The sequence below is a fragment of the Sturnira hondurensis genome, unplaced genomic scaffold, assembly GCF_014824575.4.
Source record: "Sturnira hondurensis isolate 20B ecotype Veracruz unplaced genomic scaffold, ASM1482457v3 Scaffold0009733, whole genome shotgun sequence".
NCBI classification, from domain to species: Eukaryota; Metazoa; Chordata; class Mammalia; order Chiroptera; family Phyllostomidae; genus Sturnira; species Sturnira hondurensis.
This window is the reverse complement of record NW_028082364.1, coordinates 1,036,673-1,050,834: the sequence shown is the minus strand read 5'-3', so window position 1 is coordinate 1,050,834 and position 14,162 is coordinate 1,036,673. Positions and strand designations below refer to the sequence as shown.

The window sequence follows — 14,162 nt, the reverse complement described above, 5'->3', positions numbered from 1 at the left end:
CAATGGAAAAGAACAGCACAGAGCATAATCCAATAAAGCAAAATCAAGTGGGATCTCTTATGTAATTTTATCTTGTAGTAGAGCTTCCGTCCTAATTTGCTTTGCTTACACCAATTTTCAAGTGAATTTATACTCCTGGGCAGCATGCTAGGATGAAAACAATCCTGTTCTGGGAATTAAGAGACCCAGGCAACAGAAGCACCTAGTCCATTCCCCTCTGACACATTGTTTAAATTTTCAGGGCCGTTTGTCCATCCTCCAATGGAGATACAAACACCTACTCTACCCGCTCCATATGCTCTGTACACGGTCCAACATTGACTGAGCAGAATGACCCAGGGCTGGGCTGGGTCTTTTGCCAAAGTCAGCCTGGAATAATGAAGAGGCGCTGGAGGTCACGCTCACAAAAAAGCAGAACCCAATTCTTGGGTAATTAAAAAGCGCATGTTTTTACACCCTTAGGTGGAGTTGGGGGCATGGATACACCCTCAACGGGGAAACAAAATTGGGTAGAAAATGTTGTCATGTCTAGAAATTCAACCAAATGAGACTGCAATGATTCTATACCAAAGCACAACGCGACATTGCTCGGGCAGCCAGCCTGGACCAGGGAAGGAGGGCTCCTCCGGAAATCGAGCATTTAAAATCATTACAAGGGAAAACGGACGCAGTACGCACCTTCCTGCTAACAAAAACGCTCATCTCTGTTTGAAAAAATAAATAAGAACCCCACACATACACATACACCAAAACTCTCTACTCAACTACTCACGTGAAAATCGCTTCTTTGTAAAATATTAGGTAACATCTAACATGATAATCTACAACCACGCTGTACTTGAGGTTATATGGTTTTATGGAGAAGATTAATTTAGCAAAATCACTTTTGTAAAATGGAAGAAAAAACCACTGACACGTCAACGTGAGTTGCAGGGGTTTATGTGGCTGCTTTCTCTGTAGTTAAGGAAATTGTGTATCACTATACCTGGGACTCAGACCAGCTCATCTGTAGAGTACCTTCTTAAAAACTATGTAAAACGCAAGGTTTTGTAAATTTCTAAACTGTTTTAAATGGGATATTATCTTTTGCAATAAACTTACATATTTTTCCTAGGTTTTGTGTCTCCATTTCTAGCTGGGGTTGACTGGGCTATAAAATTCAAACTTGAGGATACCTCAATGGTCCTAATGACAGGGACAGTTTTCAGGCCCCAGACGGCGGCTTGGCACTGGGCTTTCTGTGATGGAAGCAGCTGAAAAGACGGATGGGGCCTCAGTGCTTAGGAGCATCAGGGAGGAATGTCTGTTTTGTTCTCGGCATCTTTCCCGGGAAAACAAACAACAGATTCCAAACTTCCCAGCAAAAGCACGACGACCTTCCCCGCTGCGCACACCACACGAGCGCCCCTCTCCCACATTCGCCAGGCGCCAGGGTCCCCTCCGTCAAAGTCACTGGCACAGTTGTCCTTGTACCCATATTTGTGTCATTCTTTGATGAATGCATTTCTCTCTCATTAGCCTATCACTTTCCTAAGGTAGGAATCTGGCTTATGTTTGCTCCCCTTTAAATCTCCAGTACCTGCACAATGGGATTCAACTATTTGTTGCAGGGATGAGTTAAGGGATGAATTGGGTCCAGTGGAGAGACACGAAGAAATGATCCCCAAGCATTTCCTTGTCTATCAGTGCTCATGTGGGGCTGGGGCTGGGCCCTGTCTGTGCTCCCAGGAGGATGCGGCCTCCCATGGATCCGGACCTCCAACAGCTCCCATGCCCAGGGCTTCTGTTTCCACGGTGGTCCGCGTGGGGTTCAGAGCCCAGGAACACCAAGCCACTACTATCCTCTCCCACTGCCAAGTCCCCCAAACCTTTACCCAGAAAACTGACAGCCCAGTTAACCTCGCTTCAGGACAAATTGCCACCATAATTACATCCTAATGCGTTTTGCACATTTTACCAAGCTACTGCCTTACCGTGTGAAGGGGAAAATTGGTTTTGAAATTAGAGCAGATTGTTAACTATTTTTGCTGTAATGTTTCCATTAAAATGCCAGAATTTATTACATGTGACCTAGTCCAGTTCAGACAAAATGCAATTTAAAGGAGATAGGGTCTGCTTAACTGAAGAAGCATTTTGGGCAGAGCATTTTGCCTTGGCCCAAACCACAACTGAAATGAAAAGACAATAAACATTACACCAAAGGATTATTTGCTCCAAAGCAAATAAAAGCTTTATTGTTATGAAGGCCTTTCACAAATTCTCAGAATCCACAGCTCTCTCACATTGAATTTCACTCCAATGAAACCCGTATTTTTTCTCCTGGCACAAGTTCAACAGATACGCTGCAAATCATCACCTGACACAGCGACCTCGCGTGGGTGTGTGGGCTGGTTGCCCAGGTAGCACGCGCGATGCTATGACACTCTGGAGATGCAGACAAAAAAGCCTTCTTCCTCGGAGCCAAATGGACTGAGTCAGTGCATTTTTGTGTATTTATTTTACAGATTTTACTTGTTTATTTTTAGAGAGAGGGGAAGAGAGAAAGAGAAGGAGAGAAACATCAGTCAGTTGCCTCTGTGACATGCCTTGTTTAGGGACCCGCAACCCAGTCATGTGCCCTGACCAGGGATCGAACCGGCGACCTTTACTTTGTGGGACAATGTCCCGCCCATGGAGCCACAGGAGTCGGGGTGGCTGGATCCCTTTAGTTGTTGAAACCAAGAGTGGTTCACGCAGCTTTTCCACCCAGCGCCCCAAGCCTGACTGCGCCCCATCCCACGTGCACAAACTCTGTGTGGGTGATGGAGGAGAAGTCACAGGTTGCTGTCATTGTTTTTTGTTTGCTCATTCGTTTCCAGACTTAATGAGAAAGAAATAATATGCCTTCTCTAGTCAGGGTTCAAAGAGAGCAAACCCAAAGCTGTGGGAAGGATCAACATTCACAAACTCAGCCCACTGACCTGTGGGGATTTCTCGAAATGGATGCCTCCCTCCTCTGCACTCCACGCATCCGCCAGCCCCAGGGACACACCTCGGATGAACCCCAGTCCACAGTCACGTGCTTTCCAGTCAACAGTTACTGACCGGAACAGCTACAGCTGCCGCCCTGGCTCACCCGGCCCTCCGTGGGTGGGGGGTCTGAGAATGAGCACGTGCCCTTTCCTGGCCCGCCCACCTGGATACCACGTCCCCTCCTTTGCTGACCCTCTAAATGCTGTCCTTGTAATTCTCTTGTGATGATTACTGGTCTTAAAGTATGGCCATTTCCCGTCTTCGCCCCCCTTCTCCACTATACACTGTGTCCTGAGAATAGAAATTTCTTCCCTTCCCTTGTGAAGTGTTAAGTCCAAAAGGTCTTTAACTGAAATGACGTACGCCGCCATGAACCCTTGTGCGTTCCACGCAGCCCATGCCACTGGCCTACTTGCCCTTGAGTTTCCCCGTTCCTGTGGATCCAGCCTCGTCCCAGCTGCCTTCGGACCGCTCTTGGACACACGTGGACCACCCTGTCCCCTGGCTTTTTAAGCATTTTATCTCTCATCGCACCCTGCCACCATCCTAAAGCATAAAATTCCTCCACCAGCGAACAAGGCCGTCTGCAAGCGGGCTCGCACCCAGTAGGCTCCCACTAGCTGCTGCCGCTCCACTCTCTCCTGGGCCCAACCCCGGCGACTTCCCAAATTGTCGGAGGCTATTACACATCAGTGACTCGGCACATGCCGCCCCCTAACCTGCCACCGAAAACGACTTTCATTTTGACGGAATACGTGAGTAGTAGCTGTATCACTACGAATTGTGATTTTTTTTTAAAAAAAGCTCTAGTTTCTTGAATTTCAACTGGCTGTTACCCAATGATTTGCTTCCATTATCTTATTTACTCCTCAAAAATTATCATGAGGGTGCCTATGATTACGCCCATTTTCCAGAAGAATAACTGAGGCTTGGAGGGAGATAAGGAATTTGTCCAAGTCCACAAGGATGAGGTGGTGACGGCTGGAGTTCTTTCAAGGTCTGCCACATTTGCAAGCTTAGGCTCTTAGTGCCTGTGCCAGACAGCGAGTTGCAATTTAAATGTCACCTCCTCTCTGTAACTTTTTCTGGTCATCCCCACCCCTGCCGCGGGATTAGTCACTCCGTCCTCCGAGGGCGCTTTTGCAGGCTGCTGCTCACGTGGCCTTGACATTTCTCCTTTCAGCCTCTCACATTCGTCTCCACCAGGGAGCACGGGCCTGGGGGACAGGAATTGTCGCCTACATCTCTGGGACCCTCCAAATGTTCTTCACGTTGCCCGAGACGCTGTGAATGCTTCCTGTAGGTTTGTCGGATGAGCTGGGAGGAGATACGGAGATAAAACATCCCGGTGGAGAGACAGAGCGGACCGAGACCAGCTGTCCTCACTTCTGCCCCTGGTTTTCTGCACGATTTCAAACTAGTACCTTCCCCTCCCTCCCCCACCTCTGCCTTCAAAGTGGAGCCATCTGGCTTCACAGGCTGGTTAGAAGAAAAGTGAAGTTATATATGCGAAAGTGCTTGACTGTCTCATTAACTCCTTTTTTTTAAAAAGTAGTGTTTAAGGTGTTTTTTCCTTTATTATAAAAGGAAAGCAAAATAATTTTGGAAAAAGTGAAACTATAGAAATGTACAAACCATGTATCCTTTAAGCAGAAGATGCCAACGTAATTTTAGCTTCAGAACATGGACCTTGGGTCTGACTCCTGGGCGCCCAGGGATATTGGAGAGGGACCACATTTCTTCCTTCCCCTGACCTTCAGGGTCCCTGATGACTTTCCTTCCATCGTTGCCACACTCCTGTAATCCGTTCTTTGTATTTAAGTCACAGAATTTCCCCAGGTTTTTAGAAAATAATCATAAATAGTTAATGGCTGCACAAAGCCATCTCTGTATGAAAGCACCATTCATCTAGAAAAATGGGCTCTGGTTTTGAAGGATCTTTTGAACAGAATTGATTCCTTTGAGTCACTAAAGAAGGCCAGTGCCCCAGGCAAGGACAACAGGGACAGGAGAGGCGCAGGGAAGCCTGCTCATTTGCAGTTGTCCCAATGGGGGGTTTCTCCATGAGCACTCCAGACCCTCAGCGACATTCCAGGGAGGAACACCGGTACGGGTTTTCTCCCCACTTCCCTGTCTGGGATTCCAGCCTTTGTGGCAGACATATGGGGGCTGATTTCATCTCAAGGGGGCTTTACTCACAGCCCAGCTGCAGCAGCAGCTTAGTAATACTTCGCAAATTCCGGAGTGATCCCAAGTTGAGGCCGTAAAGTAGCTGGCGATCCGATTCATAGCGCCTGCACCAAAGCTGGGAGAGGACTCAGCACGGACGGAGAACCTCACCGGCTCTTACCGGCCAAGGGTCTGCCGTGTGTGGAGCCCTGTGGGGTGAGCTTCGCACCAAGTCATGGACCGGTCCCCACCAGGAGTTGAAGGTAGCAGCCCTGAGCCCCACCGGGCAGATAAGGGAACTCAGGGGCAGTTCCTTATCTGCCCACCGTGGAGATCCTTCCTGGCTGCGAAATAAGGCGTCTTCACTACTTCAGAGAAAAGGAGGACCGAGGTCCTGCCAGCAAAATCCTTGCAAACTCCAGACCTTGCACCCCGACTCCACAGCCCTCAGAAACCAATGCTGGGTGTGAGTGCGCTGAGTCAATGCCCCAATGGCAATCAACCTACAGCTCCCAAGTGTCTGAAGTTCTCCAAAGACAAGAAACAGCCAGCCTACAGTGCCAGGACACGGGACAGGAGACACAGTGGAGTGTAGCCTTTAAACACACATGCACACACTTCAAATGACTTGCTCCGAGTCAGATCTGCCCAGCTCTACCAGCAGAAGCCACAAGGCACTGAGACACGTGGAGGTAATTTCATTAGCACGGTGACACACCAGCCCTGTGTTTCCTGTGCTCACTGTTCAGTTCCCACACTTGGTCTCTGCCTCTCCCTCTCTGGGTGCCGACAGCAGGAGCCGCTGGGTGGCTCGTGGAAGCTCCAGCTTCCCCAGGGCCTGAGCTCACGTCCTCTGCAGAGGCTCAGGCATGTGCCACCGGGCCACGTGTGATGCTGTCTGGGCAGCGGCAGCAGCATCAGAAGGTCTGCTCTGTCAGAGCGCGCTCTGCTCAGAGCCAAGGTCTGCTCCACCGGGCGGACCAGGGAGAGGCCGACGCTGTGTGAACAGGAACCTGGGTCTCCCCTGAATTCCCTGATCTGTGGTTCATTATTGAACATTAGGACAGTCTGGAGAAGGAAACCAGCTCTTACACCGCAGCTCTCAAACTAGAACTTGTCTAAAAGAATTAGACCACACAGCGCTAGTAAAGTATTCAGGAATTTCATATTTAAAAGCTCCTTAAGGGAAAGCCTGACATGAAACAAATCTTTCTCCTCATTGTGCTTTTTAAATCAGAATTCTTTCAAAGGTAGACATTAATCTGTACTTTCAATTAGTTTGTTCATTCTGCTCATTCACTCCCACAGCTACCTGTGTGGCCCTGGGCCTATGGACCGGAGCCTCTGAGATAAAAGGACACAGTCCCTTTCCCTCAAGGACCTTTGTCTAGTATGGAACACAGCTAGGTAAGGGGACAATTCCATTAGAACGTGGCGATGCTGTAACCGAAAAACAGTCAAGGAATGAGGATGTCTCCGAAGGAAAGTGATCTCGAGACACGAGAGGAGGTTTCCCAGGGCAGCAGGGAAGGCGGGACGTGCTGCTCCTTCCTACACGCCCCCCAACCCTCCAACGGTTCAAATCGTTCCTGTCCGTCAGGAACTGGACCCGGGTCTGCGCCGTCTACCTTGATAAATGACTTCTGCCAACACGTGCTGCGGGCTCTCTGGAAGTTGAGATGCCGATCCATTTTAGCCTATATATTTGAGGCCAAGAACTCCTCCCCTCTGCTAACCCCAGGGCAAAAGCACCATCCACGTTTCTGTATCAAGTGACAACCAGGCCCCTCCTCAGGTGGATGATGCCACCTTTTGGTCACCCCTGGAATTTCAGGTCTCTGGTATAAAGTCTCTTTCATAACCCGATCGCCCTCTAACACAGCGGTCCCCAGCCTCAGGAACATGGGCCGTGGACTGGTACCGGTCTGTGGCCTGGTAGGGACTGGGCTGCTATATGTCAGCTCCCAACTCTGTGGACCTGGGCTCGGACTCTAGCTTCCTCCTTCCCAGGCGTGCAACGCTGGGCAAAGGGGCTGAAGACCCTCACTTGCTATTTCCTCTCTGATGGGGGATCAGAACCTATGTCAACCTCACTGATTCTCAGCCACCACGGGGCCACAGATGCTTTCTCACCGAGAACATTCTACTGTGAAAGACCACGACAGCGGGAAGAATTTGAAGGGGACAAGAGATGAGGCTGCGTGTCTACTGAGAAGGGGCAGCAACGACGACTGTTGAGAGACGCCTGTGGCCACCAGGGTTAGTGGCACGGGTGGTGGGGAGAAGCGTTCGGATGTGAGACACCTCTCGGCCCAGAATGAGCAGAACCTGGAGGCGGCTGATGTGGACGGAGGGGACGCTCCCTCCCCTCCACACCTTCGGAGGCTCCGAGTCTCCATTCTGGCTTTGCCATCTTCTGTTGAGACCTGCCATCTCCTACCTGCCGATGCTCAGGGAAACAAAAAGTTCTTGTTCCAACTGTGTCGCCTTTTTGTGGTTCGATTACCAGAATTGAGGAGATGATCTTACAGATGTCGCTGCATAAAACCACCACAGACTGTGTGCCATTTTATAGGTTTCTGAGAGTCCCCTCCCAGGTTATCCCATTTCATTCCATGTTCCAGGCAGGCCAGAGGCTGGCTTTAAGGGAGCTCATTGGTACTTTTAAAACGTGTGATCCCCGATGAATGGTATTAATAGCTACGAAGAGTGTGGGCGCGCACAAACCAGTATGGCATTTAAGACCAGGGACTCTGGAAACTGCTGCCCGCATCCCGGCCCTAGTTCTTCCATTGGCCAGTTGGGTGGTTCTCGGCTCATCCCATGACCTCTCTGTGTCCACTTATCCCGTGTAAAATACGAGCGCCCGATGCGGGGTGAGTGAGCTACTCAGGGTGCTGCCTTCTCTACCTAAAATGGGATATTTGCTCAAAAACACACGCTAACTGATGGCTTTTATTATAAATGCTGGCTTTTAACAAAGTGTTGGGTCATGGAGCGAAAGTCAAGAGTCAGCCACCGCTTCTGGCTGGGACCCCTGCCTCCTCAGGCCCCAGACTGTCCTCATCCCTGTTCTCCGCAGGACGGGGTTGAGTCCGCACCCAGGTCTCGCTGTCTCGCTGTGGCCCCTGCACAGGCTCCCTGCAGCCTGTGGCCCCATGGTGTGGCACAGAGTGGTGACATAAGGGCCATTTGCCACTCAGAAAGTGAGGCCAGCGCTCTAAAACCCTGGCTCTCCGGCGCCTCGGGTGTTTTCTGGAGTCTTCCGTGCTGTTGTGAGGTGAAGCAGTGACGAATGGGGTGATTTCCACTACGTTTTTTCCTTTTAGGAAAAAAATGCTCTGGATTTCTGGGGCTGGCATGATGCCAATGGTATTTACCTTTATTTAATCACTCAATAGACTCCTCTGCGAAAACCAGGGTAATTAGGCCCAAAATATATCACCCAAAGGCTTATTTTATCTGCCCGAAATAAAAGCTAGATCCCAATTTTAACAAAATTACCACATCGTTTCCCTTCCAAGAACTTCTGGCAGGATTTACACTCCCTGGTGGATTCTCCCAGTGAGGGCGGCGGTCCCCAGCACTTAGGGACACGGGGGACAGGGGACAGCCTGCTCTAGAGCAGTCAGCAGGGAGACGCACGCCCCGCCCCTCACCCTGCACAAAGAAGCCTGGCATTGGCCCTCCCATCCCTCTGATCCCTACGGAACAGCTCGGCATTCGCCCCTGAATTCCCACCCCCGGGTTCACGTCCCGCCTTGCTGCTGCTGTGTGACTTTGGCCGGGATGCTGAGTCTCTGCTCCTGAATAATGAGAGATGATGATGATGACAATTAACCTGTGAAGACCCAAAGAAATGTGTGAAGCTCCATCACACGGTAGGGATTTCCCATCGGACTTGCTTTTTTACATTTTAACATCGCCAAAGAGCACAGTCAATGCAGCAATAAACGACTGGGTCCAGTTTAACTGGCTGCATGTTCACTTTCTCTGGGAACCTAAAATCACAGTGCGTCTCCCATTTTATAAAATGTGACATGTGCTAGGTAGAAACTGTTCCCTGGTAAAATGTACCCACTCAGATTACTGGGTTTTTTCCCCCCATTATCTTTGGCTTTTCCACCACAGCCCTCTTAAAGGAACCAGGACTATGTAGAAGAGAATATTGGTTATGCAAGACCTTTTGGGCTGGACCAGAACAACACCAATGATTTGAGTCCCTACATAATATCTGCGAGTGTCTCACACACATCACAGCTCTCAAATCTCATGCTCAGGACAGACATCACTAATCAATTCAGCACTTCTTCACATGGAGCCAACATGTGGCCTCTGAATCTTTCTCAGTGCAGCACCACAGGCAGTTAGTACCAACCCAGCAGAACTGGTACATAAATAACATCTATTTTCTGTCCCCGGCTCGGGCGCTTGGGAGAGAGGGAAAGAGAATGGGCATTGGCAGAATCAAGAAACTTAGACACATGAAAAACATCTCAAAATGATGGCATCCATGGCTCAGAAGACCTCAAGGTCTACAGCAGTGAGATCAGCATGAAGTCACAGAACCGACTCTGCCAAACAAGAGGGAGACTTCCTCCTGCTCTCCCTCCTCCAAAACACCCTTCTGCCAACCCACGCTGCCTTCCTCAGCCTCCAAGTCAGGTTCCTCGGCACTTAAATGAACAAGACAGACTGGATTCTGGCAAAGAGACCAAGACAGGGCAGCAGCCATGTAAACGTGTTTTGCTTTTAGTTTCTGTAAAATCTCCCCTTGCGCATTCGTCACCATAGGCCCCTCACGGTTCAGGCAGGCAGTCTGCGGAGAAGGCAGGGGTGCCTATTCCCAGCATCTGCTAATTATAATGCGCCATGCGCAAGCAGCAATCCTGCTATGGCGCCTGTGAGTCTAACAGCGAACGCCTCTTCCCGCAATGTCCCCACTCCTACAAATTAGAAAAGAACGTCACTGTCCAATCCCATAATGACACGAGAGAAACCAGCCGCCCCATGCCCGACTCAGGCCTTCCTGGCATTTCCCAAGTACTGGCTATGTCGGCTGTTGGCCCTATATAGGGGTTGTTTAATATTCCCAAGCAATGAAAGGTAACCCATAAAATCATATCTGGAAAATTAAAAGTGACGGTTGGAATGGGGCTCTCTTCTCCTTGTCAAATCTCAATTCTAAGTTAAATTGGGGCTTTCAGCGCCAGGACAGGGACCCCTGACCTCTGAGTAATTACTTTCCAACATCATTTTCTTTAATTTGGAGGAGATGGTTCTATTCCAAGAATTGCTAGAGATGCCCATTTCGTGACAAGGAAGCTGTATCTTAAGAAAAGGCCCGTTGGTTTCTTCCTGCCCGTTCAGCACGTCCCCACTCCCCCTGAGCTGTGCTTGCCGCCCGTCTCAAGCTCGCCTCGCTCAGCACTCCCAGCTCCGTAATTCCACGAGCACCCCTGAGGGGTATTGGGACTAATGACACAGCTTCAGCTTGGAACTTCTGCAAGCTTCCTGGAGTCAGGCAGGAGGGCAAGGAAAGTCTGGGCAGGCAATTCCTTGCACTGCTGCCCCCGCTTCCCTGAGATGTAGGCCGGCTCCCCCCATCCAGAAAAAGCAGTCGTTGAAGAAGGAAAAGCCCACACAAAAATACGAAAGCGTGATACAGCATAGCATTTGGGGGGGAGTGTTTCACTCATTTGTTATTTCGACAAACATTTATTGAGCACCCACAGCATACCAGGCTCCCTGCTGGGTGTTGAGGATAAAAGAATGAGTAAAATGTGGTCCAGGCCCTCCGTGGAGGGGGCCAGGACGTGGCGGCACAAATCACACAAACAGAAAGGCACCTCGCAGTGGGCCAAGTACAACGAACCCCATAACTGAGAGCAGACGGGGTCTCTGAGAGCCAGTGAGGGAGCCAGGTAGGGAGGGGCCGAGGCCCAAGGCGCTGACACAGCAGCACTTGGTGGGTGATTAGAAGTGGCAGGGGGGTGACTGGGAGGGGTCAAGAGGAGGTCAGAACCATAAATTGAGATCCCGAACGCTGGGACAGTGTGGAGTGGGCCCTGGGGTCTGGTGACGAGCTGGGTTTGGGACATCGTGAACTGGGGCACTTGGGAGACTTCTCGGAGGAGACCACAGTTTTCCAGAGGGTGAAGACTGCACGTCACTCGTTTCTCAGTCTTTGTGCTGAGGACACACAACGTTCTCACAAAGTACCAGGTGGATGAATAAACAGACAGCATCAGCTGGGCAGATGCTTCTAGCATATCCCTTCATTGAGTTGAATGAATCACATGAAATGCAACTCACAGCAACTCTATAGAAAAGGTCTCTTATCATCCCATTCTACAGATTGGTCCAGGCCTCCAGGTCTCCAGTATAGGGGAGGAGCCAGGTAGGGCAAGTTCACAGACTAAAATGACTCAAAAAACAGAGAGGCAGACAGAGCATACGGAAAGACGCTCAAAACCATCAGTCATCAGGGAAACACAAACTAAAACCATGATGAGACGCAGCTAGAATTGTTACAATCCAAAGGACCGACAACACTAAGTGTACGCAATGTACACAGCCCCGCCCCCCGCCCCCTGGCTGGTATGTGGGGAAGGAAAATGGCACAGGCCCTCCGGGAAAGTCTGGCAGGTGCTTACAAAGTTAGACAAACACTGCCCCCATTCCCCCAACAATTCCACTCCTAGGTTTCCACCTGAGAGAAATTAAAATACGTTCACACAAAATCTGTGTGTGAATATTTATAGCAGCATGACACACAAAAGCCAAAAGCTGGAAACAATTCAACTGTCTATCAACCAGTGAATGGATACACGACACGCGGTACATTCATCAACGTCCTGCCGTTCGGCAACAAAAGGGAATCAAGTACTTACACGTCCTAAAATGTAAATGGATCTCAAAATACTACTCCCAGAGAATAAATCAGACACAAAAGGCCTTAGACGCGTGGTTTCACACCTATGAACGGTCCAGAAAGGGCAAGTCTGAGGGGCCAGGAAGTGGGTGAGCGGTCGCCGAGGGCCGGTTGGAGGCGGAGGGAGGGGAGTGGGTGGGAAGTGACCGCCGTGGCCCTTCGCAGGTGGGAGGGCGGGCTCTGGACTGAATCACGGTGATGGCGTGTGTTTACTCAGACTCACTGCTACATTGTCCAGTCTGCGAATTATACTTCAGTACAACTGCCTTTCACAGAAGGACGAGGGAGCTCTGCGACCTGGCAGGGGTCTCCCGACCAGGGGGGTGAGACTCCGGGCAGCCCCACGAGGAAACACTGCTGTGCCGGACCTTGGAGGCCAGGTGGGGTTCTGCAGGTAGAGACGGCGCTGAAGGAACGCCGGGCGAAGGAACAGCGTGGCAGTGAGGACATGCCAGGTGCGTTGGGCAATATCCAGACAGCCGTTTTGGCTGCATATTCGGATGGAGAAAAAGAAATGAAAGGGGAAAATTCGGTTACAGCCCATTGACAGCGCAGAGAAGGGGCAGACTGATGCATTTATGACTTAATTTGAGTGTTCAGCAGGGAGCCCCGGAACACTCCAGACCAGGGCAGCTTCCTGGCAAAGATGCATCGGCGGCAACGCGCAGCGTGTGTTGGGAGGGCAAGCAACCAGGGCAGAGCATCAAACAAAAAGTGCAGAGAGCTGGCTGTAGCGAATGAGGGCCACACTGTGGCCTCCCGCCTGGGCTGTTAGTGCAAAGGGACGAGAAGCGCCTTGTACCCGACAGAAAGGAACAGAACAATAAACACCATTTAGTTGGTACGTTGCATGACCCAGGAACTCTTTGAAAGAACCAGCCTTCTAAAAGAGAAAGAGCCTGTCATGAAATAAACCAAATGCACTGAGGAGCGTCTTTAGGTTGGCTCCAAAGCAAAGGAACAAAGATTGGAGGAGGCGTAAGACGCTTACCAAAGGTGTGTTACGGTAAGCACAGGCGTGGGAGCTTGGAACTGAATAAGAAATGGTGACGCTTCGAAGGTGGAAGAGGTGAGGCAAATGACAGAGACCAATTCGCATGTCTCTCTGCCCCGGGAGGGCAGGCGTGACTGGCATGGCTGGTGTTCTCCATGATGTCCCTGCTGCCTGAAACGTGCACTAACACGCACAACACACACATATGCTGGCACGAGCGGACGGCACCCCGGGGTATGGAGACCGCCACACTCTGTTGCTTCCAAGGAGCCAGTCCTTGCCCAGCTACAGGTAGAATAACCCCCAGCACCTGATGTTCTGTGTCCACGAAGCAGGACCACAGTGTATCCACAATCAACATCCACTTTTAATTACCCACCCACATGGAAGTATCAGGCAATTCCACGTAAATCATACAGATCTGCAGCTTCTCTTGAGAAGCTGGAAGTTCTGGAAACTATCTGACCCAAACCCACGTGGTGTCATCAGAGTCGAGTAGCACCTGTCCTTTCTAAACACCAGAGTCCCTGCTGGGACACATTCATTCACTCACTGGCTCGTCCACTCAACAAGTATGTGCCAGGCACCCGCCGTGTGCCAGGCACTATTGTAGGGCCGGGAGACACAAAGGAACAAAAGAGACAAAATTCCTCACGTTCCTGGAACACATATGCCCCCAAGGAGAGTTGGGCAGTAACCAAATAAATAAGGGGATGTAAATATTTCAGGTGGTGATAAGAACGACGAAACGTAAAGAAGAGAGGTGTAGAGACTGCGAGGGGAAGGAGAAGGGGGCGGGGACAGGGCAGTGGGGACAGTGGAACCTCTCCAGTGAGGTGACACTGAGCCAACATCGGATTAACACGGTGGAACAAGCTCTCAGACCCAGGGGAGAGATGGGCCAAGGCAAATGCAATCGCGCTTTACGTGTGGGAGGAGCACGGAAAGGAATGAGCAAGGGGCAGGGGACATTTCAGGCCCCGGTGGCGGTTTAGATTTTGCTCTGGGTGAGATGGGGGACCACGGGTGACCCTGAGCAAGACTGGCATGGTG

General features: G+C 50.5%; 1 protein-coding gene across 2 annotated transcripts in view; it reads right to left on the bottom strand.

The window, feature by feature from the left end:
• The window catches only part of DOCK2 (dedicator of cytokinesis 2), a 357,524-nt gene that overhangs the window by 185,441 nt on the left and 157,921 nt on the right, over nt 1–14,162 (bottom strand). The gene's annotated exons all lie outside the window — the stretch shown is intronic.